The sequence below is a fragment of the Callorhinus ursinus genome, unplaced genomic scaffold, assembly GCF_003265705.2.
Source record: "Callorhinus ursinus isolate GAN/ISIS: 27379988/994484 unplaced genomic scaffold, GSC_fseal_2.0 scaffold22, whole genome shotgun sequence".
Lineage (NCBI taxonomy): Eukaryota > Metazoa > Chordata > Mammalia > Carnivora > Otariidae > Callorhinus > Callorhinus ursinus.
The window spans coordinates 1273536-1301200 of NW_027397084.1; the positions used below are offsets into that span (position 1 = coordinate 1273536).

Below are 27665 nucleotides of genomic sequence, written 5' to 3' on the forward strand. Positions count from 1 at the left end.
AGGTTGCCAGTCACTGTTTTATGACAGTCATCTGATGGCCTGGAGTCAACTGAGGCATTTGTTTGCGAGATAGCGAGATAGAAGCCAAATGCTAATCGGCTCAAGACTGCCATGCACTCAAGACCACCATGTTCACTGGCCATGAGTGGTCAACCACACTTGGGAAACCTGATGAAACACAGTCTAACTGTAGGACTTCTCAGGGCTTTTGAGTGGATATGGCCTCCAAGAGGAGTCACAGAGTCCATCTGTCTCACTGGCTCATGAGAACATCCATCTTTATACCTTAGGTCACACCATAAGGCCAGCTCCAGTCTGCGGCTCTAGCCTCCCGTGACCACTGAGTAGGGCACAGTGCTGTCCCTCATGACGACCCATTCTGCATTCCTAACACTTAATCTCATGAAGACGGTTTATCCTTCGTGTCTGTTTTTGGTCATAAAATCTCTTAACATTAACAGACTTTATTTTTTAAAGCAGTTTTAGGGTCACACCAACTCTATGCATTTTTTAATGCCACTTGCCTACTGTATAAAGCCTAGAGTCACTATGAATAGCAGGTGCTGAAAAAAGTTGTTGCCTGAGAGATATCAAATCAGGAAGTGATACAAATCTGAGAGTGATATAAAGCCACGTAAGAGAGGGGAGTGTGTGAAATAAAGTGTCACATCAGCTATAAGAACGAAAGTAAAATGGACAGTGAGGACCACCTCTCTCACCCCTGCTGGATATGTGTCTGGCAGGGTGGTTGTGCCATCCTTGACCTGGGGGGCTGTCCACAAGGGAAAAGTCCCCAGTGAGTGGTGTCATCAGAGGGCATGGCTTGGAGGAAGGGCTGAGATTCTGGAGTACCTCATTTCCAGAACCCACAGTTTATATCCTCTGCAAACACTGGCTGGACGGGTGTGCTCTGTTTTCCCTCATACTGCCTTTAAAAACACCCCTAGTTTGAAGTACATAATAGTGAAGCTGGGAATCCCACACTGGCCCTAGATTTCTGCCTCCATTTTCATTGCGGTTCATAAACCAGTTCTTGTCCACTTAAAAGCATCACTGAACAAAAGCTCGGGGCTTGAAGGGTGTGTCTTAGTCATATTGATATTGACTATCATAGACTGAGGGCTGTGAGGCTCCAAGCTCCTGTCATGAGCTCTATGTGCACGGTCTTTTTTTTTTTTTAATTTATTTATTGAGAGAGAGAGAGAAAGAGAGAGAGAGAAACAGGGTGAGTGTGGAGCCTGACATGGGGCTTAATCTCCCCACCCTGAGATGATGACCTGAACCGAAATCAAGAGCTGGATGCTCAACCCACTGAGCCACCCAGGTGCCCCATACATGCACTGTCTTATTTAGTCCTTAAGTAGCTCTGTCTATTGTCCCCATGTTACAGATGAAGAAACTGAAGCTCAGAGACACCGAGCTAGTAAGTAGCAGAGCGAGGTTCAAACTCAGTTCCTTCTCCCTGCCCCAAAGCTCAAAAAGCCTAACCACGGTGCTCTGTGGCCTCCTCTCCAACGAACGGCACACACCAGGAGACAGAAAAACCAACAGCAGAAAGGGTGGGGGTGGGGGCAAGGGACGGGAGGAGAGTGGGAAGGAGAGAGTGGCATGCGGAGGAGAGGAAGTTGGGATCTGGAGGAGATGCACATGGGGTCTGGCATCGGGTCCAGCAGGCCTTTGAGGAGTGGGAACGAAGCAGGAAAGTTGCTGGTGACTGCTGGAGAAATAGGCCACAAAATATGTAGAAGCCATTTCCTCTCTCAAGGAAGATAAACAATAGATTCATAAACAAATTTTACAAAGCTGCCCAGCTATTTAAAGCATTCTGGTAGGGACTCATATCCTTTGTGAGCATAAAGTTCATCCACCAAAAATGGTGAAGTTACCTTGGGGAGAGGGAAAGTGGGAAAAGGGGACAGGAAGGAACAAACTCTTCACAGTGCATCACCTGCTAGCCCTGTGACTGCAGCCAGTTACGAGCTGTCACCGAGCTGTGGTTCACTCTTCTGTGATAAGGACTAGTAATTCCTGCCGTAGGGAGCTATGGTGGAGAAAAAAGAAGATATACTTTCGGGCAGTATAGCAGACCAGATACCCTACTTGACCTTCCCAATCGAAATAACTAACATGCTGGATAAAATTTAAAAAATAAAAATTGGATACACATCACTGAGCTCAGACCAGTGCAAGGATTCTTCAAAGACCAACCACAACCCCAAAGCAGGAATCCTGGGAGGTGAGCTAGCAGCAAAGCTGACTTCTGCCCTGAGGGTTCCTGTCAAACCCTAGAGATTCTATGTCTGCCGTGAGAGCTGCACAGTGTTCAGGAGACAGGAGAAAAAGAAACCTCATTCCATAAAGTTGGGGCTCCACACTCGGTGAATGCGAAATAAATGAACAACACAGAAGGAGACTGCAAGGAATCCTGACCTTGGGCTGGTGGAATGGGAGACAAATCTCTCCTGAAAATTTGTGGGTTTTTTTCTTTTTTTCTTTCTTTTTTTCTTTTTCAGAGAGGGAAAGAGAAGGCAGGGAGGGGCAGAGGGATAGGGAGAGAATCTCCAACAGACTCTGTGCTGAGCATGGAGCCTGACATGCGGCTTTATCTCATGACCCTGAGATCATGCCCTGAGTCAAGATCAAGAGTTGGATGCTTACCTGAGTCACCCAGGCACCCCTCTCCTGAAAATATGGAACCATAAGCTAGACCTCACACAGGTTTGGAGTTTGAATTCATGCTTCTTATGTAACCAGGGAACTCTTGGGTAGAAAATTAACTTAAAGTGATTTTTGGTTGCTACTGACCCCAATTAGCAGAAATTAATACAAATTCTCTCTGGAAAAGTCAATGTCAATGAATACCTCAAGTAATTCTCAAAGTTTCAAGGAAAATAAGCAGTTGGCTGGAAGCAAGGCACCATGAGTACTAGCCAGCAGACACAACAGACAGCAGAACTAGGCCTCCAAGGATTTCAGAGTCTGGAATTCCCAGATATGAGAGTTTACAATTTCTAAATAGCTACTTCCATAGATTAAAGAAATTAAAAAAGAAGTTTGCAAAAATGAGCAAGAAATAAGAGGCTAGAAAAAAATCACCAAGCAGAAAAATAATGAGCCAGAACTCCTAGAAATGAAAAATAAAACAACTAAAAGGAAAATGGATGGAATCAGTGGGTGGATTAAAGAGCATCTGAGACCCAGAATACATGAGCTGAATGGAAGGCAGATTTGAAGAAATTATTCAGAGGTCAGCCCAGAGAGACAAAGAGATGAAAAATATGAAAGAGAGGTTGAGAGCTACAGAGAACAGAGAATGAGAAGGTCTAACATAAGTCTAACAGGAGTTCCAGAAGAAGATACTAAAGAGAATGGAAAAGAGGCAATATTCAAAGAAATGAAGGATGGGAAATTTCCAAGACTGTTGAAAGACACCCATCTTTAGCTCTAGGAATCCCAATAAAACCCAAGCAGAATGAAGACAGAAAAACTTACACCTAGGTACATGGTAATGGAAGTTGCAGAACACCAAAGAAAACAGTGTGTTGTTGTTTTTAAAGATTTTATTTATTTATTTGTTTGAGAAACAGAGAGAGCACAAACAGGGGGAGCAGCAAAGGGAATGGGAGAAGCAGACTCCCTGCTCAGCAGGGAGCCCAATGCAGGGCTTGATCCCACGACCCTGGGATCATGACCCGAGCTGAAGGCAGACACTTAACCAATTGAGCCACCCAGGCACCCCAAAAACAATGTTTTTAACACAGTCAGAGAGAAATGCCAGGTCACTTATAGAGGAACAGCAATTGGACTGACAGCTGACTTTTCAACAGCAATTTCAAAGCCAGAAGCAATAAAATAATGGCTTCAGTGACCTAAGAGAATAAACTCAGGAAAGCCACCTTTCAAGACGGAGAGCAAAATAAAGACATTTTCAAGCCAACAAAAGCCAAAAACCAAACCAAACCAAACCAGACCAGGAAAAACACTTGAGAGTTTACCACCACCAGACTCTCACTAAAGGCTAATAATGCTAAAGGATTTATTTCAAGCAGAGGGAAAATGATCTGAGATTCATGCAAGAATGGTAAGAAAAGATAATGATAAGTATGTGGGTACATCTGTACAAACACTGACTGTATACAATGTGATGTCTGACTGGTAAGGAAAAACATAGGATAGAATGAAAGCATGGGATACTAATTGTACATAGACTGGGAGAGGCAGTGACGAGAACTGAACCAGTCTATGGCTCTTGCATTGTTGGGGAGGAAAGTAAAGACCCTGATTAATTTTAGACTTTGGTAAGTACGCCAGCTACAACAGCTGGACTAACCACTGCAAGAACAGATAGAGAGCGCAGAACTTCTAGAAAGAGCTCAGAACTTCTAGAAAGAGCGCAGAACTCCGTGGAAAACGGAACGAGGGGGGCAGACAGCTCAGTCCAAAAGAAAGCTGCAAGTATATAAAGGTGGTAGAATGTATCTCAACCCATCAATAATATACACTGATTCTAAGCATCTAGACACCAAATAGCATTGCCTTAAAAATATAGAAAACAAACATTTCAGCACTACCAGGAGAAACTGACAAATCCAGTGGGAGATTTTTAACACATCTCTCTCAATAATTGATAGATTCATCAGACAAAAATAGAAAAGGACATACTATAGACGATTTGAACCATACAATGAACGAATTTATTTTGACCACACTATATAGAAAAATATATCCAACAATTAGAGAATACACATTTTTTTGAGCACTCATGGAACATTTGAGAAAAAAGTGGAAAAGAGATAAAATATGAAAAGGGAGCACGCCAAAGGGGTTATGCTTCTTTCAAACTATCTCCAAGGATCCAAACCTGTTTTGTCTTGATGCACCGCGGGTCTAGCGCAGTGACTGTCACAAAGGAGGCTCTTAAGATGTCCTGACCCAAGAATGGTCAGCAGAGGATTCTCTGTGGAGGCGGGTAGAGGCTGAGTGAGCGTGGGAGCCTGTTCCAACACGGAGAGGGACAAGAGGCCAAGGTGAGTGGGGCCAGTCTCCAGGTAGAATGGATGCAAACAAGAAAAGCGGAGTCCTGAACACCACCTTCCCATCTGAAGGAGACTCAATGTGGAAGAGATTTGGAAAGCCCAGTCTTTGTGGTTCCAAATGGCACAGCAGGGACAGGCAGACAGGAATCACAGGGAAGAAGAGTTGCACCCAAATTAGGAAGAAATCTCCAATAATTCACTGTTCAACTTTGGTTAGGAATTGGCCTGGCTGATCCGTTAAGACCCCTTACAACTCTGTCCCAGGTTACAGACTAACTGTCCTTCTAATGCCCATTCTTTCCAGAGATTCCTTCACCCCAAATTCCCTGGATATATAATCCCCAAAAGATTTGCTGAAGGTCCCAGATTCAGGAGGTGGTGGAGGAATAATGAGAGCTTTAGTCCCCAGATCTTCAATTTGGTACCCTTTCTTCTCCATCACTGGCCTCTCTACTAAGTGCAGTGAGCAGGCTTTGCCCTGCTAGGTTGCCATGCACTCTCTAAGCCCACCCATGTGCCAGTAAATCCCATTCTTTCAGCACGTGGTACGAGATCACAGAAGCACAGAGAATTAGTTACAATAAAAATGCCTGGGCCTTCCAGGAGAAAGGCAAGCAAGCTTACCTTGACCTCCGCAGCAGATGGTTGAGTTGGGGGCCTGGCTCTGGGGGCTTCTCCTGCAGCTGGCCAGTCATGCTGCTCTCATGCTTCTGGGCAGGTGGGAAGGGGAGGCCTGGTTCTGCAGAAGAAAGAGAAGGAAAGGGTTTGCTCCTAGTTCTCCATTACCATCCTGCCGAGGACACCATCCAGAAGCCCAGGGAGTTCCTGAGGCTGGCCTCACCCACTCTCATATCCTCGGGGAGCAGGCAGGCATGGATGGGACAAACATTTCCCCGCCCCTACGATGTGCCATGCGGGGATCTGAGGAATGAGGCTAAAAAGATGAATCAGATGCACTCCCTGCTCTCAAGAAACAGTCGAGAGAGAGAGAGAGAAGGAGAGAGAGAGACGTGCACATGTTTCATTACAATATAATTTGGTAAGTGCTGTGATTTCCCCAAATTCATTCAACAGCCTACCTGTCCCACAGGGGAGCAGAGGCAGCTCACAAGTGCTACCCACAGGCCTTCCCAAAGAACTTGGCAGGAAGGATGGGTTGTCTTTGTGTTTTAATTTCCAATCCATTGCAGATAACTTTTTTATAAAAGGTAATGAAAATGAACTGGTGGACAAATGAAATGAAAAAAATGCTCATACAAAGCACCACCTCTTCAGTTACCCGACTCAACAGATTACTCTGTCCAATTGGGATGGAAGTTTCTAAGCACTTCCTCGCCATTTCTGTTCTCGTCTCGTGACGGCTAAACAATTTGCAGCCCGCGCCATTGCGCAAACCACAGTTGAGTAGCCTCAGTAGAAGTTTACACAGAGTTAGGCTTTCCCAAGATGTCTGGCTGATCTCTTGAGAGGGTGGCTAGCAATGCAGCTGATGCCAAATTCACCCTCTGGACTACAGATTAGAGAGTCTCTCTCCGGGAAGGAGGGCCACTGCAGGAACTTCGGGGAAAGTGTCGGGACAGAGCCAGTGGAACTCGCTGGGTTCAGGTTACGGAGCATGGGGCTCATGGAACCTGGTCAAAACATCCCAGCCCTGACGAGGGCAACACCAGCCAAAGCTACTGCCCTGAACAGGAAGAACAAAGTGTTATCTATTAAAACGGACTGGGACATTTCAGAAAATAAATCAGTTCCGAGATGTCAAGAGGGCTGCTGGTGTTCATTCCTACTATTTAATGCCATAAAAATGATTTTTTTTTAAATTGAGAAATCCTTTGTCTGTGACAGCCAGCTCCAAAAAAAGCCTTTAAATGCCTATTGCCTTAATACTTGAGGGAGAAATTACAAGTCATTTTCACCCATTTGAATGTTTAAGAGAAAGTGTTCATTCCTCTAAACTCTCAGCTTTTAAGTAGTTCTTATTTTAAACTTTAGAAGATAACTCCACAGAAGAAAAACTTCCCCTTTCAAAGTCTTTTATTTTTTAACGCAAACACCCATATAGTCTCACTCCCTGCTTCAAACGCTAAATCATCTGCAATTTGGGAGTTTGTTGCTCATGAAATTCTAGCGAGAAGCACATCATAAACAGTCCTATAGCAACAGAATGCTTTTGAAGCAATGTCTGTGATGTTACAAAGATTGTATATCATTATCTCTGTATGTTGGAGAAGAGAAGGTTATGGGAATAACTGTTTATGTACAAATAAGTCAATATAGTAACTGGCAACCTGCATAGAAGACATTAGCAAGAAACTAAACCATGGCGTGGGGTGGGAAGCAGGGACGTACTTCCCTCGGTTTCCATGACTAACGCGCTGTCCTGACTCTCAGCAAGCTCCCCGGCCACAGCCTGAGTCCTTGGAGCTGGCTGTCTCACGGGCAAGAGCTATACTTAGGCAACCAGAGAGCCAAATGTTATTGGTCATCTATTGTATGTCAGGTGCTGCGCTGGCCTCCAGGGTTCTCAAGATGGGTTCTCCCTCAAGGAGGCCCAAGACAGACATGGAAGCAGGTGATTACAACCTCCCTACCCTGTTAAAAAAAAAAAAAACACCATACTGGCTGGAGTTAAGGGAGAGGAAGTGAGGTTAGCTGGCTCAATCCATCTCTCCAAACGTCCACTCATCCATCCAATGGTGACTGAGTGATGGTATGCACCCTGCAAGTGCAAGGCACTAGACAGAGAACAGGTGAGACCAAAGTGGTCCCTGCCTTCATGGAGCTTATAGTCTAGTGGGAGAACAAACATTAACAAACTAGAAGTAACTGTATTGTGATGTGCTCTAAAGAAGTATATGGCTACTGCTATAGGAACACATGATGGGGGCAGACCTAGCATGGAGAAGGGTCAGTGGTGCTTTCCAAAGGAACTGGTCCTTAATCGGAGCCCTCAGAATACATTAGTGAAGCAAAGCAGGGAGGGCGGGAGAGAAACGAGAGAGAAAAGGTGTTTCCAGCGCAATGAACGACCTGTGCAAAGGTCCTGTGATGAGAAGGAGCATGGCACGTTCTAGCTATGAAAGGAAGCTTGTAATAAGGACCAAACTGGTTCTTGGCCTCATGCCATGCTTCGATCACTGTGGTATTCAAGGCAAGCGTGAAAGATTTGTAGGTTTTTCAGAAGTATCCAAGAAGTTACCTATAGCAAGCCAGGAATATAAGGTGCATATGTACACACATAAGGTGCAATTCTTTCTCACCCTAAGCTGGCATAAGGCATCCAAAATAGGGGCCTCCTTGCTCTCCCTCCAATTTTAGACCAAGTTTTTGGCACTCTTACCTATTTTCTTTTCAGCAGTGGTGAGTTGGTTAAATTCAGTTTGGCCAGTAGTAAAAATTAGTTGATCAGGGCTGATAAGACAGACAGTGTGTGGGTTTTGGAATGTGGATGAACATTCCATTATTAAGATTATTGCTGGAGAAGCATCCTGGGGGGGGGCGGTACTTTAAGAAAATTCATACAATTTCATTCATGGGACAAGAGCTTTGGGGCCCAGCAGACTTGGGTTCAAATCTGACTCCATCCCTCACTGGCCATTCGGCCCTTGGTCTTCTGTTGAAACAGGGTTAGCAGCGCCTCCTTGCAGGGGTCTCTAGGAGGTAGCAAGCAGCACACTGCCTGGTTCCCAAAGGACCCTGAATAAGGGGCAGCATTACCATCACTGCACCCCGGCGAGCAGGGGACAGGGACAGCCACACCCCTCCCTCAACGTGAAAATCAAAAGGAGTCCACAGAATGATCTCCCAGCCACTACTGGGGCTGTAGGGTAGATTTGCAATGGCTCAGGGGTTACCCATCAGTGGCCAGGTATCCTGATGACTCATCATTTCTGGGTGTGTACCCTCAATGGTCCCCAGCCACCTTGCTGATAGTCCCCCGCTGGAAGTCCCACTCCACACTAGGGCTAACCCTCACTGAGCCACACCTCATCTGCCCCAGGCTCAACTGCATTGAAGGAATCCAGATGTCCTGCTGGAGATTTACGGGAAGCCCCACTCAGGAGCTCTGGGCTCCCACCATGAACAACGGGGGATCCTTTGGACAAACAGCCGAGTCCCAGGGGTAGAGGAGATGGGCCAGCTACCACATCCTACCACAGACTAGGCATGGTGCTGGGACTTCCCAGGGATTGCCTCTAATATTTACAACAATCCTGCAGAGTCACTGTGGGTATCACAATTTAACAAGTAGGAAACTGAGACCTGCTGACTTGCCCAAGACCACAGAACTGAGCAGTAGAGCCAGACCCTGAAGCCCGGAAGCCCCTCCTCTTTACTCCATCACCACACCGCCTTACGGGGACAGAAATCTTATTATCTCTTTCTCAGACGACCCAGGAGGACACAGCCCTAGAAGGCTGTGTGCCTTTCCAAGGATCTGCAGCGAGCCAGCCACCAGGCAAGGCCAGACTCTTCCCACTGCCCCACGCTGCTGTTTGGGCCTCAGTTTCCCTTCTGCACACTCGTGGTGACAAATGCCACCTTATATACCACACTACTGTCAGAGTTGGGGGGGCAACAAAGATTTGAAGAGCTGGGGAAAGGGAAAAAATTAATATACAGAAACAAACACTTTAAATGGGTACCGAAAGGCTCCAACCAAAGAAAGAAGGTTCTCCTCAGCCACAAAGCAGTTGTAATGAAAAGAAGAGCTCAGGGGCGCGTGGGTGGCTCAGTGGGTTAAGTGTCTGCCTTCAGCTCAGGTCATGATCTCGGAGTCCTGGGATCAAGCCCCGCATCAGGCTCCCTGCTCAGTGGGGAGCCTGCTTCTCCCTTTGCCTCTGCCCACCACCCCTCCTCTTGTGCTCTCTCTCTCAAATAAATGAAAGAAAGAAAGAAAGAAAGAAAGAAAGAAAGAAAGAAAGAAAGAAAGAAAGAAAGAAAGAAAAGAAGAACTCACATCCTGCCCTGATGGGTTGGGGGAAGGTTTAGCTGGGGACACAGGATATACAAGAGGGAGCCTCTGGAATGGGAAGCAGGACGAAATGAAGTGTGAAGAATTCCCTCCGTGCCACCCACAATAAATTAGAAATTGGCACCAATTTTAAAAAGAAGAAAAGGAGGAGGGGGAGGAGGAGGATTCAATCTGTAGCTTTGATTTAAGAACAGCTAATAAACGGTCTGAAGAGTGATCGATACAACGAGAAATCTCGGACTCCAGGTGCTTGAGGGCCAACCATTCCGTCTAACGAACACCATGCAGAGACAACCGTGGCACGGAAGAAGATCTAATTTTCAAGTGAGACACATTCCCCCAACAGTCAGGGGAGGCCCGGAAGCTTTTTAGATGTGGGGGGAAAAGTCTCATTCTCTCTCTAAACATCTCTTCTCTTGGTACCCCACTCCCATGGAGGTTAAAGAAGAAAACAGCTGTCCTGCATGGCAGGAGGGGGTCCTGCCCAGACCACTATGAGACAGAGGTGGGCCATTTAATCCAGCTTTCATGCACCTGGTTATTCCACAACACAGAAGCTGGGCCATTCACATCAATAGCAGAAGAGCTCAAATACTGAGAACATATCATCAGACGGACTCATTGTAGACTGATGATGAACAGCAGGTCACTAGCCACTCTGCAACCTCCTCAGGCCTCCTACCCCTTTGCTCATGGCCCCAGCCAGCTTGTTTTTAGGGCTTCACACACCCCAAGCTCTTTCCTACCCCTGGGCCTTTGCACATACTGGTCCCTCTGACTAGGATGCTCTTCTCTTAGCTCCTCCCTCATTAGCATCTAGTCAAGCTTTCAGGTTATAGCTTCAGTGAGACTTCTCTGACTCTCCAGAAATATAAGTGTGCAGCAGTCCTTACCACAGTTGCAATCAGTTATGTGATTAGCAAATTGGTCTCCCCAGTCAGACTGTAAGCCCTACTATGGCATGGGCAATGTCTGGGTTTTTTGTTTTGTTTTTTTTACCATTGTGTCCCATGGGCTAGCATAGCAGTTCTCAATCTGGACTGCACATCAAAATCATCTGGGGAGTTTAGAAAACCACGGATGCCTGGGTTCCACCACAAACCTATTAAACAATAGTGTTTAAAGCTTGCCCAAGTGGTTGTAATATGTGGCCAAGGCTGAGAACCGCTGACTTAAGGAGGTCGTGGGTGCTGGGTTGATGTCCTAGAGCAATCTTGCAGTGGCCGAGGGAGTTACAGTAGGACTTTGCTCCCTTTGCTTGTGTATACAATGTAGCATTTAAATGTTGTTTTTCACTCCAGAGATTAAATTTGAGGAAATTCCGGAAGAGGGAAACAAAATCCTCATTGTTAGAGAGGAATACTATTCCTTTCACTAAGTTCTCCCCAAACAGTCTCCTCCCCAACACACCTCTGTCCTTTCACCCTGCTTTATCACCTTTATCCTCAGAGCCACGGCATTAACCTGATGTGTTCCTGAAATACACTTAAATATCAGGGACGAAATCTGCTATTTAAAAAAAAAAAAATTAAAACAGGCCCAACTCTACAATGCAATAGGATGCAAAATTTCACACTCAGTTTTGTTAAAACAGGAGAGTTCAAAGCCAGTCTGTACTGGGACAGGCTTGCTGAATCAGCTTCTCTGTCCCCAAGCGACCTGTGTGCCCACTAAAGTGTGAGCAGGGGCGCCTGGGTGGCTCAGTCGTTAAGCATCTGCCTTTGGCTCGGGTCACGATCCCAGGATCCTGGGATCGAGCCCCGCATCGGGCTCCCTGCTCGGCGGGAAGCCTGCTTCTCCCTCTCCCTCTGCCCCTGCTTGTGTTCCCTCTCTCGCTGTGTCTCAAATAAATAAATAAAATCTAAAAAAAAAAAAAAAAGATTAAAAAAATAATAAAGTGTGAGCAGCCTGGTCTCCCCAGCTGTGTTAGCCGCAAGTGGCTATTTCAATTAAAATAAGACGAAATGAACTTAAAAACTCAGTTCTTCCAGTTTTACTCTCCACATCTTAAGTACTCAGTAGCCACATGTGGCTCGCGGCTACCATACTGGATGGCACAGAACAGAACATTTCCATCACTGCTAAGCGTTCCATGTGACAAGCATTCTTCCAGAGCAGAGGATCGCTACCTGGGCGCTAGTGACCTTTGGGGCAGGATAATTCTTTGTTGTGGGGAGCTTCCGGCATATGGTGGAGTGGTAGTTCTCAACCTCCGGTGATTTTTACCCCTCAAGGAACACCTGGCCATGTCCAGAGACAGCTTTTGGTCGTCACAGCGGGGGCTTCTACTAGCACGTGATGGGCAGAGGCCAGAGTAGCTGCTAAAAAATCCTACAGTGCACAAGGCAGTCCCCACAACAAAGAATGACCTGGTCCCAGATGTCAGTAGTGCTGAGGTGAGAAACTCTGCTCTAGATTAATCAAGAAAACACAGCCGTTCTCAGTAAAACTACTGGCAGGAGACTCGCAAGACCCAAGTGCCTCGCACCTGCTCCCCTTCCTCAAATTTAGAACCCTGAGAACAACTGTCTAGGCAAACAGGTGTCTCTATTTGTCAAGAATGCAGAATAAGAAGTCCTGGTCTCCAGAATAATCTATGAATTCGTTTTTAAAATGAAGTCCCTGCACTTGGAACCCTAAGGACTAGGAAGAGTAGACATTCATCTTCGGCACTGTGGTTTGGGATGTGTGATTAGCTAACTCCAGTCTGCCTGGTAGCTGGATGTCGATATTCCTTTGTTCACGCATCTACTTATTCAGAAGTATATACTGAGCACCTGCTATGTGTCGGGTACTCTTCTAGTGTTGGAGACAGAGCAGTAAATAAAAGAAGCCAGGTCCCTGCCTTGTAGAGCTGACTTTCTACTAGAGAAGACCAACAGTACACAAAGAAACAAATACAGCAGCAGTGGACAGGGGGGAATGATAATGTCAGGAAGGAAAATAGGCCAGGGTAAGGAGACAGAGCAGTGAAGGGGATGGATGCCTGAGGTCACCCCTCTGAAGAACGAACAGGGCAGGTCAGCTGAAAAAGTGACATCTGGGCAGAGACCTGAATGAACTGAGATTGAACAAGGTGATTCGAGGAGGCAGGAGAGTCCCAGGCAGGGGGAAGAGTGGGTGCTGGGTCCTTTGGTGATAGATACAAGCTTGGGGGAGAGGGGAGAGGGCTGGTAGAGAGGTCAGTGAGGCAGGCAGGGGCCAGGTGGCAGGGCTGGGATGCCACTGGATGGCTCTGAGCAGAAGAGAGATGGGGCTTGGTTAATGTTTCACAGAACAAACTACGGGATGACAAGAGTGGAGAAGGACAGACCAGTTACGAGGCTGCTATGGTCTTCCAGGCAAGACATGGTGATACATTATTAATCAATCGACAAAATCATTAATACTAATACCAGCTCTCTACTTGGCCAATGCTATTCATATTCTACCTCAGATAGATCAAGGGCAGACCAAGCATCCTGTTCAAGCTACCTCTATGGGAAAATGCACTCTGAGTTCCAAATGGTCAACTTGGGTTTTAAGCTGGGGACCGTGTGATCTGAGAAGAAACAGCAGGAAAGGGAGCTGGGGGCTGGGAAGATTTGCAGGCGGAAAAAGGGAGTATTCCCCAATTGTCCCCCTTTCTCCAAAGCCAACAGAGGAGAGGAGTCTGAGAGGGGCCTGCCCACCATATTCTTCCAAGGGTTGTTGGACAGTGAGTGGCTGAGATCCACTCTCCCGCTACAGGCAGAGCAGAAGGGGAAGGACTGGTTCTCCTGGAAGGATGGCATTGCAGCTGAGAACGAAGGAGGGCATGGAGTCTCTTCCAGACGCAGGAAAGCCTTTACTTCTGGGTTTCTGGGGTTTCAGGGCAACACAGGGTCAGGGAAATAGCCATGGAGTCAGCAGATGTAGCGCAGAATAATCCAGCCGTGCCTCTTCCTAACTGCACAACACTGGGCATGCCGCCCAATCTCCCCGACCCTCTGTAAAATGGAAACGAGACCCTGCCTCTCAGCATGGTTAGGAGGGGTCAAGCCAAATGACATCCAACCTAGAGTAACAACTTCCAGCCCACGTGCCGAAGTCTGGGCCCATGTGTCTTCTGGAGCAGAAGCAGAACCCACACGATGGTCCACAGGCATGTCTGGGTAATTCAGCTCTACCCATGGGAAGGGGCTTCTCTATCATCAATTTATCTATCCAACACACATCCACTAGGTCTTAGTGCTGGACTTGGTTTCTGGAAGAAACAGAGAGTAAGATGCAGCATCTACTCTCTAGGAACACAGGAGCAGTTGGGGGGGGGGTGGTGGGAGACAGGCCAAAAGTTTCCTCCAATCCTCCTTTTTCCCTCAGTGCGTGGTGACCCTGCGCAGAAGGCTTTCATGCTGTTCGAATACAGCCAGCAGCCTGCTGGGGCCTGTGCACCTCTCGTGTGTACTGGAGCCTTGCAGCGTCCGCCCTCGGGACCCTCCAGACCGGCGAGCAGGCCTGATCGTTTCTCCTGGGGGAAAAGGCAGGGCTGCCTGGGTCAACAGGGACACAGGAGAAGTGTCTGCCTTCAGCCAGGCCTTCCTTCCAGTCCCCGCTTCCTCTCTGCAGGGGACATGGCTCCAGGAGAAAAAGAAGACCATGACAGGCCAGAGGCAGGTAGGACACCCTGACCCCCAGATGGCCCAGTGCTTGGCATCTTCTCTAGCACTTCCCAAGGAACGTCTTCAAGAGAAGGCCCCAGCTCTGAGTCATCTGAAGCAGAGAAGGGACCTTGTAAAAATAACTCCCAAGTATGAGGAACCTGTATTCACATTATTCATGAAACAAAGAACAAAAAAGCAGGGCAGGAAGCAGAGGAGGAAAGTGTCGTTCACATCAGTTTTCTTCACATGACAAGCAGCCAGGAACTCATTTGCTGAGCCCCATGTCTCTCCCTCTCCCCTCCTCTCTCCTTAGAGCGATTACATAAGCTGGAGAGAGGGTCTCCTTTTCACCTTTTGACTCTCCCACCCCCCCTTCAACTATCACCCCCAAATCTGAGCCTTCCCAGTAATCCCAGACAGTATCCAGAAGGGCGCAGGCTGTGCCTTCTCCTGGTCGTCTGCCCTGACACAGAATTTCCTCGAAGCCCCAAGAGCCTCTGCCAGGTGCCAGGGGCGGCATATCTGCCATTGTGACCAGAGATATTTTAGCAGACATCTATAAAATCAAAAGGAAAACGCCTCATAATCCCGCCGCTTTGTGAGAATATTTATTTCTATTTTTTTTGCTAAACTTTTAAGAAACTATGGTTGAGATCATATTGTATACATAATTTTGTATCCTGTTTCTAACATAAGCATTTTGTCATGTTATTAAAAGCTCTTTGTAAATATTAGCTTTAATGATCGGCTAATAATTCACCAAACATTATGGTCCATTCCCTAATGTTATGAGAAACAGGAACCCGTATCCTCCCCGGACTTATTTTACCTAATAATGCAGGTCCTGTTAAGTGTCCCCCCCGAGCACTGAATACAGCAATCATCACCCATCTCTGAGTGTGTACTACTCTGTGCCAGGGACTCTGCCTCCTACCACGTCAGCTGGCTGGGAAGGTTAGATGTGGGGATGGCTTAGGATCACACTATCACGTGCAAAATAGATCCCCTTTCTCCACACTGGGAACTTTTACACCTCCCTTGGTGGAGGGCCATCTCCCATTCCATTCTTCTCCCAGGAAAACCGGGGCCTCGCCCTCACTCCCTTGAGAGGAAGCTCCAGGTCCCAGAAGCAGAGGACATGTGGCCAACTGAAAAGCCTTGGATTGGTCATCAGGTATCAGAGCTGGTCAACCACAGCCTGCAGGCCAGCCAGCCCCCTATTTATACAAAGAGAGCTTCCATGGAACACAGCCACACCCATCATTTACATACTGTCTACGGCTGCCTTCAGCCACAATAAGCAGACTCGTTGTGATAGAGACCATATGGCCCACAAGCCTAAAATATTTAGAACTTGGCTCTTTAAGACTGTTTGCTGACCCCTGTGTTTGGAGGCCAAACATCCTCCAAAATCCATGCTCCCCATTATTTAGTGAGAGGCGTCCCTCAAAAGCAGCTGCCCAGTCAGGAACTCCTTCTGCCTGCTCATCCTGCCACAAGACGGGACCCTGTGATTAGTTCTCATCAATGAAACGAGGGCCCCGGGACGTACGCCATCTCGGGGCCGTGCGGGTGAAGTGGTGGGTGAGCTTCTACTACCTTCTTTTTCCCCTTCCACCTGAACCCAGGGTCCTCCTGGGCCTGTAGTAGTGCTTCCTTCCTTTCTTCATCATTATTCCCCAGAAAGGAGCCTTTTTGGACACTTTTTTCCTAATTGCCTTCCTCCAGGAAATTATACCACAGGTACACTGAATATCTGGTTAGGTACCACGGATATATCTGTCATATTTACGTAAGGAATGTAAAATTTTTTTTGCCCCTGGGCACTAGGTTTTGCCCCTTTGAGTGTAATATTGCCCCCACTGAGAATGTACCCTCTAAAATATAGCAGAATCACAAGACAGAGGTACCTGGGTCCCTGAATAATCTTGTGGAGGAATGCCAGGCATGCCAGAACACTTGCATTTGACTGTTATAAGGGCAAGAAATAACTGATCATGTTAAACTCCCCCAAACTGGAAGATGATTATGGCAGCTAACATTGCCTTAACAATGTTAATAAGAGATCTAAATTTAATCATTTTTTTCAAAAGTATGGACTGGATAGGTATGCAATATTATAAACAGGGAATCTCTCCTAAATCCCAAAGAAGGTAAATTTAGGATTAAAAGCCCCTACTTAGATGGGGGAGAGTTTAGCCTGTTAGCTCTTGAAGTGATATAGGCAAACATTTTAAAACAGATTCAAGAAGGGTTGAGATTCCATCTTTATTAGGTGGAACATGGATAACATATTAACTGCATTCACTTATAACCTTTTCATATGGATACATCATTGCAAAGATGAAAGTGAAAGAAAAAAAATTTTTTAAAGACATTTCAGGGTGCCTGGGTGGCTCAATTGGTTAAGCATCCAACTCTTGATTTTGGCTCAGGTCATGATCTCAGGGTCGTGAGACTGAGCCCCATGTCAGGCTCCATGCCCAGCTCCACGCTTAGGATTCTCTTTCTCCCTCTCCCTCTGCCTACCCACACTATTTCTCTAAGAAAAAAAGAAGAAAGGACATCATTTCAAATAACAAAGGGAATAGGTAAGAGCTACTAGGAAAGAGACTGGAACAACTCTGTGGAAAATAAACAGACTACGGAAGGTTACAAACTGATGGTGGAGGCACAGGAAGCCTGAGCCCAGAATAGATGTGAGTATCATGGGAGTCCATCCGCCTGGCAGAATGGCCAAGAGGCTCATGACTCAGGGCAATGGAGGGCAGGAATCAGATGTTAGGCTGAACAGGGGGGATTATATGAAATCTGAAGTCAGAGGAGTTGAATCCTCCACGGGTGGCTCATGGGGCAGCCAGGTATCCACTCTCCCCAGCGAAACATGGCATTTTTTTCTCTGAAGAAAGTGAATGGACCCAAAGAAAAGATGAGATCCAGAAAGCAGTAGAACTAAACTAGTAAAATAGTAAAGGAAAAGCCCAGATGACAATTGTGTAGCAGGCCTAGAGAGCGACCAGATCAAACTCGAGGAGAACAGAGGCTCTGGGAGGAAGGGAGGATATAAAAAATACCCAACTGGCTGGAGGGCTTGGTAGGAAGAAAAATGACAATATGATAACAACAAATGTTTAAAAAAAAAAAGGCAGTAAGATACTCTTGGAAAAATAAAAAACTGTTAAAAAAAATAAAGGATCTGAATATATTATTACTTGGCTCCAAAGAGGATAATAGATCAGGCATCAGGGTCACACACATAAAGCCTTTATGGTGAGGCAAGTAAGTTAATGATCAGAGAAGGTTAGGTATTAAGCACATGCATACACTGAATGAGTGGCAGGGGCTGCGGCAAACGGGTAGGCGTGCCCATTCTAAAGGAGGCATCCTCAAGCAGGGTTATCATTTGGGAAGTCAGACCATATGTGCCAGAGCTGCCAACTTTTAAAACAATATCCCAAACTCTCTTTTATGAAAATTCTATTTTAAAATATTGGCCGAAATGGAAAAAAATCACCAGGCAAGCCAAACAAGTATGTTCAAGGGCAGACTGTCAATACACAATTTATTATTTAAATATTCACAGTAAGACAAATTCTATATGCTGATTTTTCAGTGTTTAGGATCAACCTACAGATAATGCATAGAAGATTTAATGGCAATTAGAAAATAAAAATGTAAATGCTATCACCTTTATTGTACAGGTAAAAACAGAGATGACAGAAACTGGAAAATGGGAGGTAGCTAGGGTAAGAACACTAACATTTTCATGTTACTGAGAAGAGAATCAAGAAATATTGTTGTTAATGAACAAGAAATATAATAGCAAGAATCTCACTTATAAAGCTAACCAAATAAAGGAACTATAAATAACAATACAACTATGTTGTGAGGATGTGGGGAGGAAGGTAGAAGGGTGGTATGAGTGAGCTAAATCATCACCTATCACAACAGGAAGTAAGCTCATAATTTCTAAAATAGGAGTGAAATAAAAGCACCTTATTTTCAAATATGGAGATAAGTGCCAGAAAGAAGTAACTGAAAGAGTTAAAAGTGGTTGCCACCAAGGGAGTGGGGCTGCAGTTAGTGAGAGAAGGGGACAGGAGACTGTTATTTTTATTATAAATTCTTATGAATGTGAATACCCCCAACCCTGGGTGGGGGGAAACTTCTGAAAGAAAATGAAACAGATCAGTTCATGGGGTTGACTACTGAGATAGATAAGTAAGCCTACAAGTTGACTGAGTAACATAGTATAAATGGCACCCAAAAGGGTCTAAATGAAAATAATTTAATGAATGGACAAGTTACAGAGTTGAGAGGAAGGTTAAGAGAACCAACAATATATGGTGCAGCACTCAGAGGCTAACACCAGCAAGAAGCCCTTACCCCCCTAAATTTGAAGGGCAAGGGGAGGGAATGGTGTTCCTGGAGCCCAGTGAGGCTAGAGCTCTGGGAGAGGGGCTGATGCCAAAAAGAAACAGCCACTGCCAGAAATCAGATAAAAGCAGAGAGGGAGCAAGAGGATTAATACTCCAACCTTCCTTTCCTCCTGTTCTTGAATCTCCTGCTGGCATCTCCCTATTAGTCAAACCCAATTAAACTCAGAAGGTAAGGTAGAGGAGTCCAGCTGATGAAATCCACAGAGGCCAGCCTCCCCAAGACACAGCAAGACAGAGAATGGATCTGGAAGGAGGTGGGCAAAGAGAGAACAACCAACACAAAGTCTCGCACTCCCCATTACCTGAGAGTAAAAAAATAGGTACCCGGAGTGGTAACTCTGACCTTCTCTAGTTCAGTAGCAGAACTACAGGTCTGCCGGGAAGAAATGATAAAGGATGTGTAATTTCCCCCCAATTTTCATTAGTAAATATAGATGGATGACTTCCATACATAGGCCCTGCATTTAGTCAAAGAGCAGAACCAAGATATATGAAGTAAGAATCCCTTCAACATGAAAAAAGGAGTGAGACAGACCTACACAGAAAGGTAATGGTACAATGTGGTGTGATGAGCATCCAGAAATGTGCAGCCACACATCTCCAAGCCCCAAACCAGGAAGCCACACACCTCCCCAGGCTTTCCTAAATAGGGGAGACTTGATCAGCCCTTGAAGGACAAGTGAAACCAGACAAACAAGAGAGGGCAGCATTTGAGACATGTTCAGGGGCAGTGAAGAGGTCTGCTTGGTCACAGGAGATGGGAAAAACAAGCTGGTCATCGGGCTGGGACAACATAAAGGAGGGATCCAAATGTCAGGCTCAGGAGCTAAAACCTTCAGATCAAGCTTCTCTGAAGCTGTAGAGAAATTAAATAGGTAGAACGTGAACCAATGTCAAAGGCAGAGCAGGTGGGGACATAAAGGACTTGCTCCTAGTAGATGCTTACTATCTGTGGAAAGACGAGAGGCCAGGAGCTAGGAAGGAAGGGAGGATGCATATTGGTAAGCACTGAGCTGTCATTTAAGATTCAGCTATAAGGTCATAACCTCTATTAAATTTTTCTTGCCCAAACCCTGCCTTTTCTCAGTAATGGGAATATTAAGCCCTGACTCTCAGAGTTTGGAACACTTCCCTGAACTCATGTTTCCTGCTATTACTGTATGAAATCTCTTGAAGGCAAGAAGGGTGACTTATTCACCTTTACGTCCCCAGATCCTAGCTCAGGGCCTGGCCCGTAACCAGTCTCTTCCTGGGTGGGTGGGTGGATGGACGGATGTATGGATGGATGAGGTGACAGGGGCCTGCGTTAGGATAGTAACAATGCAAATGAATGAAACAGGAGAATCAATAGCATTTGGATCTTCCCAGAGTGTGCAGGCCAGATGCCTGTCTCTTTTGGAAAGTGGGAGATTATAACTTAATTGCTTTATGATTCTGCAAATATTCCCCAGCTTGTGAGGGCATGTTTGGTTATTAACAGATCGTGCAACAAATTGGACACAGGAAAGAAAGCACGGATGATAGAAAGGTGGGTGGGGCTCAGGGCAAGAAGCAGAGACCAAAGCGCCCTCTCACATACAGTTTAGGAGGATGAGGTCAGACATGTTGGCTCGCTTTACTTTGAAGTTTTGGCTGCTTCATTTTTTATCGTTCATCTCAAAAGAATGACAAGGAACAAGAAGGCCGTTTCCAGAGAGCTGTTTCTCTACCACACACCAACATCTCTTCTATTACCATAGGCTTGTTTTTAACTAATGGTCTTGGCAAAAAACATAGAAAGCAAAACAGTGCCCTTAACGTTAGGTTCCAGAAAAACACCAGCTGTTGAAATTAAACAGCCAGACTGGTGGCCTAATGATGAATAAAGACAACTTCCTTCAAAAAGTGCCATCACTATGCAAGAGACTTTTGCGTCCTTGGACGATAAAACGCAACAGTTCTAATCAGATGGAACCGCTGCCCCAAATACCATAATCCGCTTGACCAGTTATATAAGTACAGCATCTCCTACATCAGTAGACCAAAAAATGATTCTGAGATTCTAGCTAGAATCTTTGAGACATTTAAGAACCCCTTGAGAGACTATACGATGCCAACAAGTAAGGGAAGGTGGTGGCATCTGATAAAAACTTTCATTACTACCATGACAGAGATGAGTGGTGGCTAATTCTCTACCTTTCCTATATTCAGGTAGGAAGAGAGAATAGGTTTGCTATCTCCTTGTGTCAGAGTGAGGATGCCCAATGACACCCTGCATCTCTTCTGCCCTATGTATGGCCCCAAGTGATTTCAACAACAAATCTCCCAAGAACCCAGAGGAAGAGCTGGGGCAGGTTCCTCTAGTCACATTTGACAGATGGAAAAATAAACTCACATGAATCTGGAACTCACAACTTGCCCCAGGGTCTCAGAGAGGAGTCCCTGACCCAGCCTGATCTGGAACACTGTCCTCCTGATGACCCACACACAAGGATGGTGACCTCCTCATTCTTCTGTCTCTGAATCTTAGCACAGAGCCTGGCCCTGGTCCATAATCAGGGCTCAAGAAACACTTGCTGAACAGATGCTTCCTTGTGTCAAACTACTGCATGAGCCTCTCTCAGGAGTTGATTTCTTTGTCTGTAAAATGGGAGTAACAATATTCTTCTCATCGGGTTAACATGAGGATCCGAAGCATTCGTACATGGATAGCTTTTACAACACTGCCTGGCATGTGGTTGATACTCCTTAACATTAGCTATTACTATTATTGTTGATGGTGTCACTGCTGTGAAGAAAAGGGAGTAAGGTAACATGAGCGAGAATTACATACTGGGGGGGGGGGGCGTACCTTAGGCTTGTGGGTAAGATGCTCCTGAGGATGTGACATTAGAGCAAGACCTAAGTGACAGAAAGGAGTCAGCCCTGCTGGATCTGGGGAAGCGGGGAGCAGGTTGGGTGGGGCGGAGGTAAGCTGGGAGATTGGAGTGAGCCTGGTGTGTCTGAGGGGTGGAAGGAAGTGGCAATTTTGTAATGATCACAATCCATTTTATACATCCCAATTCCTATCCCTAATTTTTAGGAGGAAATGTGGAATTATCCATCTGAATAGCCACCCCATTGAAAGACCCACTTTGCTGAAAGTTTTTAAAAAGTCCCTTCAGCACTGTTCACACATTTCTAAGACAGATCTTATTTCTAGCCCATAGATGAGTGGCTAGGGAAACCAAGGCTCCAAGCCACCTCGACCATGGAAGTCTCCAGCTTCCGCTCAGCAACAGCTGCTGAGAGCAATTTGCCAGTACCTACAACCCCTGTCGGCCTCCTCCCTAAGTCTGTCTCACCAGGATTAAATCTGGTAAATGTGGAGGAAGGAGGCAAGTCAATTCAGTAAACACTGAGGAGAAACACAAACTACAAGGTAAAGCCCTGCACTGAAACAGCACTGTCTTACAGCATTTGAGGCTACCCTATGCTATTATCAAAGGAAGCCTGAGCTGAATCAACTCAGGTGAGCCCTTTAAAGCCCTGGTCTTGCCCTTGCCCTAAAGACCCACTCGTCTTGCCCTGACTTTGAGGCTCAATCAGGCCGAGGAGATTTGGACAGGAACAGTCCCTCCTCTTAACCATCAGCCCTAGCGAACAACACTGCCCCCTAAAGCCAGTTCTTAGTGGCCAGAGAGATCTGGAGCCATGCTGGTCCGAATCATGTCCATACTCCTCATTGACATTCATCTTTTGCCTCTGGATCATCCCAATGTGAGGTGGGTTCTGGCACACTCCAGCCAGAGACTCCCCAGGTCACATAATGCTGAGTCCCAGGGAGGGGCTGCCTCTTCCCGAGGATCAGCCTCCTACCCACAGTCCCAGGAGAACTGGCAGTGGTGACCTGGCCCTCCTTCCAAAAGAACTAAACTTAGTCGCACTGACATGAGCAGCCAGCCCATCGCTCAGGCCCCAGCAAGTGAAGAAGTAAAGGTAACCCAGGAAGCTCAAGGTTTAGGCGATCCTGGAAGCACACCACGAAGGCAACAGACTGATCAATTTTACTGTTTAGGGGCGGCTGGGTGGCTCAGATGGTTAAGCGTCTGCCTTCGGCTCAGGTCATGATCCCAGGGTCCTGGGATGGAGTCCCACATCGGGCTCCCTGCTCCTTGGGAGCCTGCTTCTCCCTCTGCTTCTCTCTCTTTCTCTCCCTGTCTCTCATGAATAAATAAAATAAAATCTTTAAAAAAAAGTTTACTGTTTAAAATTTATCAGTTGTGGGGCGCCTGGGTGGCTCAGTTGTTAAGCGTCTGCCTTCGGTTCAGGTCATGATCCCAGGGTCCTGGGATCAAGCCCGGCATCGGGCTCCCTGCTCAGCGGGAAGCCTGCTTCTCCCTCTCCCACTCCCCCTGCTTGTGTTCCTGCTGTCGCTATCATCTCTCTCTGTCAAATAAACAAATAAAATCTAAAAAAAATAAAAATTAAAAAAATTAAAAAATAAAATTCATCAGTTGTGTATGCAAACAAACAAAAAAGGGTAAACAAAATTAAATGTCAACAAAGTAAAAACATAGTTTTCCGTATGCATATTAGTAGCCTTCATATATAAAGAGTGCTTAAAAGTCAGTCAGAAAATGATAAACACATAAAGAAAAAAATGGTTACAGGCCATCCATGAGAGAAGAAATACAAAAGGAACAAATACATGAAAAACTGTAAGCCTCAGGAGAAATCAAGAAAATGCAGATGAAAAGAACCTTTCAAATTGGAAAATATTTTTTATATCCTAGTGCCGTGTTGGCAAGAATGTGGAAGAAATAAGCACGCTCACATGTGCTGGTAAGTTGACCAATGTCTATCAAAACTTTAGTGTGCACGCAGTCTGACCCAGAAATCTATCCCGTAGAATGTTCACATTGTATACACAAAAATATACGTTATATGATCTCCAGCACTGACAAGAATGTGGAGAAGCGGGCACATTCATTACTGCTAGTGGAAATGAAAATTAGTGTCATATTTATGAAGAGACATTTAGCAATATATACCAGAAACATCTTAAAAGTTTTGCATATCCTCTGACCCAAAAATTCTACTTGCAGAAATTCACCCTTCAGAAATCATCATGACTATGCTTAAAGATTTACTACAAGGATGCTCATGCGCTGATTTTAATAGGGAGGTGGCAGAGGGGCAAAATATATATGTGTAAAACGCAAGCCCAGGTAAAGAGAAGGTACAGACATGGCATAATGGAATACTATGAAGTTGTTAAATGACTCCGTAGCCCTTCTGGTTTAAAAACAGAAGACTGAAAACATGTTTATCCCTCACCCCTTCTAGGACTCCATTAAAATGACAGTAAAGGAACTCTTTTAATTGTATAAACTTAACAACATTGAAGAGAACAGGAAAGAGGCAATTAGCGACAAATTCTAGGAAGACAGCAAATGGACAGGAGGCAGCACTGAGAAAAGAGACCAAGATGCTCCCAGGGAAGGATGTGGACGAGAAGGGTGTGTCTGCTCTATAAACCAGAGAGTGAGGGAGGCAAGGATGGCAGGAATGGGGAAGGGTAGAAAGAGAAGAGGCTGGAAATGGGGACTAAGGGCAAATCAGAGAACAGAAGATTGGCACATCCACAAACTCTCATCGCTCCCTCCCGCCCACCTGCACCTATCTTGCAGGTAGGAGCCTGGAGGCTCCTTCTCCAGATTAACTGAATGACAAGCAGGTCACCCCAAGTAGTGGCCGGGTTCCCTGTGGGTCACCCAAAAAAGCTCCCAGCTGCGAAACACTAAGTCAGAGAGGGCAAAGGCACAGGAGAATGAAGGGCCACTGGGTGCTGTAGATCCCCAAGCAAGAGAAAAGGAAGGGATTCAGAGCCCAGGGTACGGTGTGACCTCCTTAGGGGCACCGGGCTGGGTGCTGGCTGCCGATCCCCTCAGCCCTGATGTTCTGGGCCACTCCGAGCCTGGGTCTAGCCAGACTAGCAATGCTGCCTGAGGCAGGTGCACCCCAGCCCCCAGGGGCCACGCACATAGTCCCTTCTGCTCTTAGCCTCCCCCTTTCGCTTGAGCTCTGCGGAAGAGCTGGGAATGGAGAATCTGTTTCCAGGGAAGTAAAATATGTGTCACTGGCCATTCTTTTCCTGAAAAGTCAGGAAATGTTCTAAACCAAGTGTGCCATCCTTGTAAAGAAGAGGCCCAGTGGGGCGCCTGGGTGGCTCAGTTGGTTAAGCATCTGCCTTCGGCTCAGGTCATGATCCCGGGGTCCTGGGATCGAGCTCCACGTTGGGTTCCCAACTCAGCGGGAAGTCTGCTTCTCCCTCTCCCTCTGCTCCTCCCCCCTGCTTGCTCCTTAATAGCAACCAATCACGTGTTGGCTGGTGTTAACTCAGATGGTTCCTGATTAAGCTTATTTCACCTCCTGCTTTTATCTTTCTGGGATTCCAAATAAACTGGGGAGCTATGTTCAGGCGATATCTTGGGGTGCTCATGACTGCAGTCAGTGCTTAAGGCCTCACTTGCATAAGGAAGTTACCATCCTCCTCATAAGAAGAAGTGAATGGGGCATCTAAGGGGATGTTTCCCAAAGGCCCTGTAATGTGGTTCTATCAGGCACCTGACTCACTGGGTCACTTCAGCTCTTTCCCTGCCGGGGAAGGTGTTCACTTTCCTGACACAACCTTTGGTAGCCACATCAAAGCCAGCAGCTTCCCTTCATCCTGGTGCAGCTGGGCAAAGTGTTCTTTCTGCCAGAGAAGAACTGACCTGGGTCCCTGGAGAGAGGATGCAGAGCTCCCGCCATCGATAAGTAAAGGGACCTACACCCCTCAATTCCAACTGGCACAAGGGGCAGAAAATAACCACAGGATCCCAAGGGGGCCCCGTTCCTGACTTCATCCTTCATGGGAGGAAATTATAGGAGCCCCCAAGGGCCACATGGGCCCCTCTAGTGCTTACTTAATGTGAAGAGGAAATTGCCCCAGACACCCACCAACGGATGCAGAAGCGCTGAGACCAAGAGCAGTGACGAATCCCAACGGCCACATCCCACCACATCTCAGCCATGAAGAAATGGAAAATCCCAAGGATACAGCAAAGATATTTTTTTCTTTTAGGTTGACAATCCTAGGTGGGCTTTCTGCTGGGGCCAGTAAAAAAAAAAAAAGAAAGAAAGAAAGAAAGAAAACAAAAGAACTATATAGACACAGGTAGCTCAAAGGGGTGTGTGTGTATGTGTGTGCATGCACACGTGTGTGGGTGTGTGTACTTGTGTGCGTGTATACGCTGAAAGGGGTGCCAAGTCAAGAAGCCCTGAAAGGATAAAGGTGGACGGCTAAAAATGAAACAAAGAAGACTTCGGGAAGGCAAGTGGAGCCCAGTGATTTGAAGGCAGCTGAGCCGTGGGGGTTAGGGTAAGACAGGAAGCGCAGGAGATGTGCCTCCAGCAACCCCCGACATGCTCACTCCCTCCACAGCAGCTGCCGGCTCGGGCTTCTCAGCGATTTCCACCATCACGACCCGCTTTCAAATTTTAAAGCAACTCAAGCCCCAGCTCTAACATTCTCCACAATTCTATTACCTAACAATATTATACAGGCCGATCTCGTGTATCAAATCTCATTACCAGAAAGAATTGCTTGGATGGGCCAAGTCATGGTGATGTTTTGATTTGGTTAGAAAAGAGTCTCTCTGGGAATTAATCCTATACAGCAAATCCTCTATCTAGGCCTGACCACTTAGAGTGGTCACTCTGCGCTGTAACAGCTGGTTCTGAGCGGAGAGCAGCGCAGACCAGAGAGAGGGGGCGGGTGGGGGACACCATGGCTTTGCTTAGGGCCACAACTCCCTAAGGGGAAAAGGGAACGAAGCTCTGAGACCCCACCCAGGTAAGGGCCACTGCGTACCACACGCCTGGTGGCACTGGAACTGAAAAGGTGACACGAGGTGGGGTGGAGAATGCTCCCTCTGATATTTCAAAGCTGTGAGTCATCGATGCAGCCATGGTCGCGGCAGAGCATTGAGACGTCCCACCTGCACCTGAGTGATGCCCCGGAGGGGACAGGAATGGGCACTGGGACTCCTGTCTGAGAGGAAGATGCTGGGTCACTCAGCTTCGTCATGGGTGAGATGCTTCCCTCTCTGCAGTCCTGACGTTCACAATGAGGGGAATCCGACACACTAGTGTCCTGACCTTGCTGGATTGTTACAAGGCTACGTGATGCCCGGGTCCCAGAAAGGACGGCAACTACTGTGACTTCTGCACCACCAAACCAACGTTTGTGGGGTCCGCTGGGAGGACTGACATCAGAGAGGCAGCAACAGGGCAGGGTGAGAGGGAACACTAGGAGCCAGCACTCTTGGTTCACCTCCAGTGGGAGCCGAGAGCCCGGAAGCCCTGCTCCCAGGTGCGGGGGGCTGGCACCAGGTACTCCCTGATTCCATAAGCAGCGGGAGGGAAAGCATCCCTCGGCTGACAAGTCAGGGGTTCTGGAAACCTCCTATATTTTCCGCCAGCACCCAACAGCGCTTACAGTGCGCCAGGCACTCCGAGGTGCTTTGCGTATACTAACTCATTTAATCTTAATGACAATTCTATCATGGACACACCACTTTGTCCATTT

General features: G+C 46.6%; 1 protein-coding gene across 17 annotated transcripts in view; it reads right to left on the minus strand.

Annotated features, from left to right (window-relative positions):
* TRERF1 (transcriptional regulating factor 1) overlaps positions 1-27665 on the minus strand; it is a 198301-nt gene that overhangs the window by 60343 nt on the left and 110293 nt on the right. For all 17 annotated transcript variants that reach the window (XM_073904971.1, XM_073904968.1, XM_073904970.1 and 14 more), the window contains one exon: positions 5661-5775. The gene's annotated coding sequence lies outside the window, so the exon portion shown is untranslated. The remainder of the gene's footprint in view (positions 1-5660; positions 5776-27665) is intronic.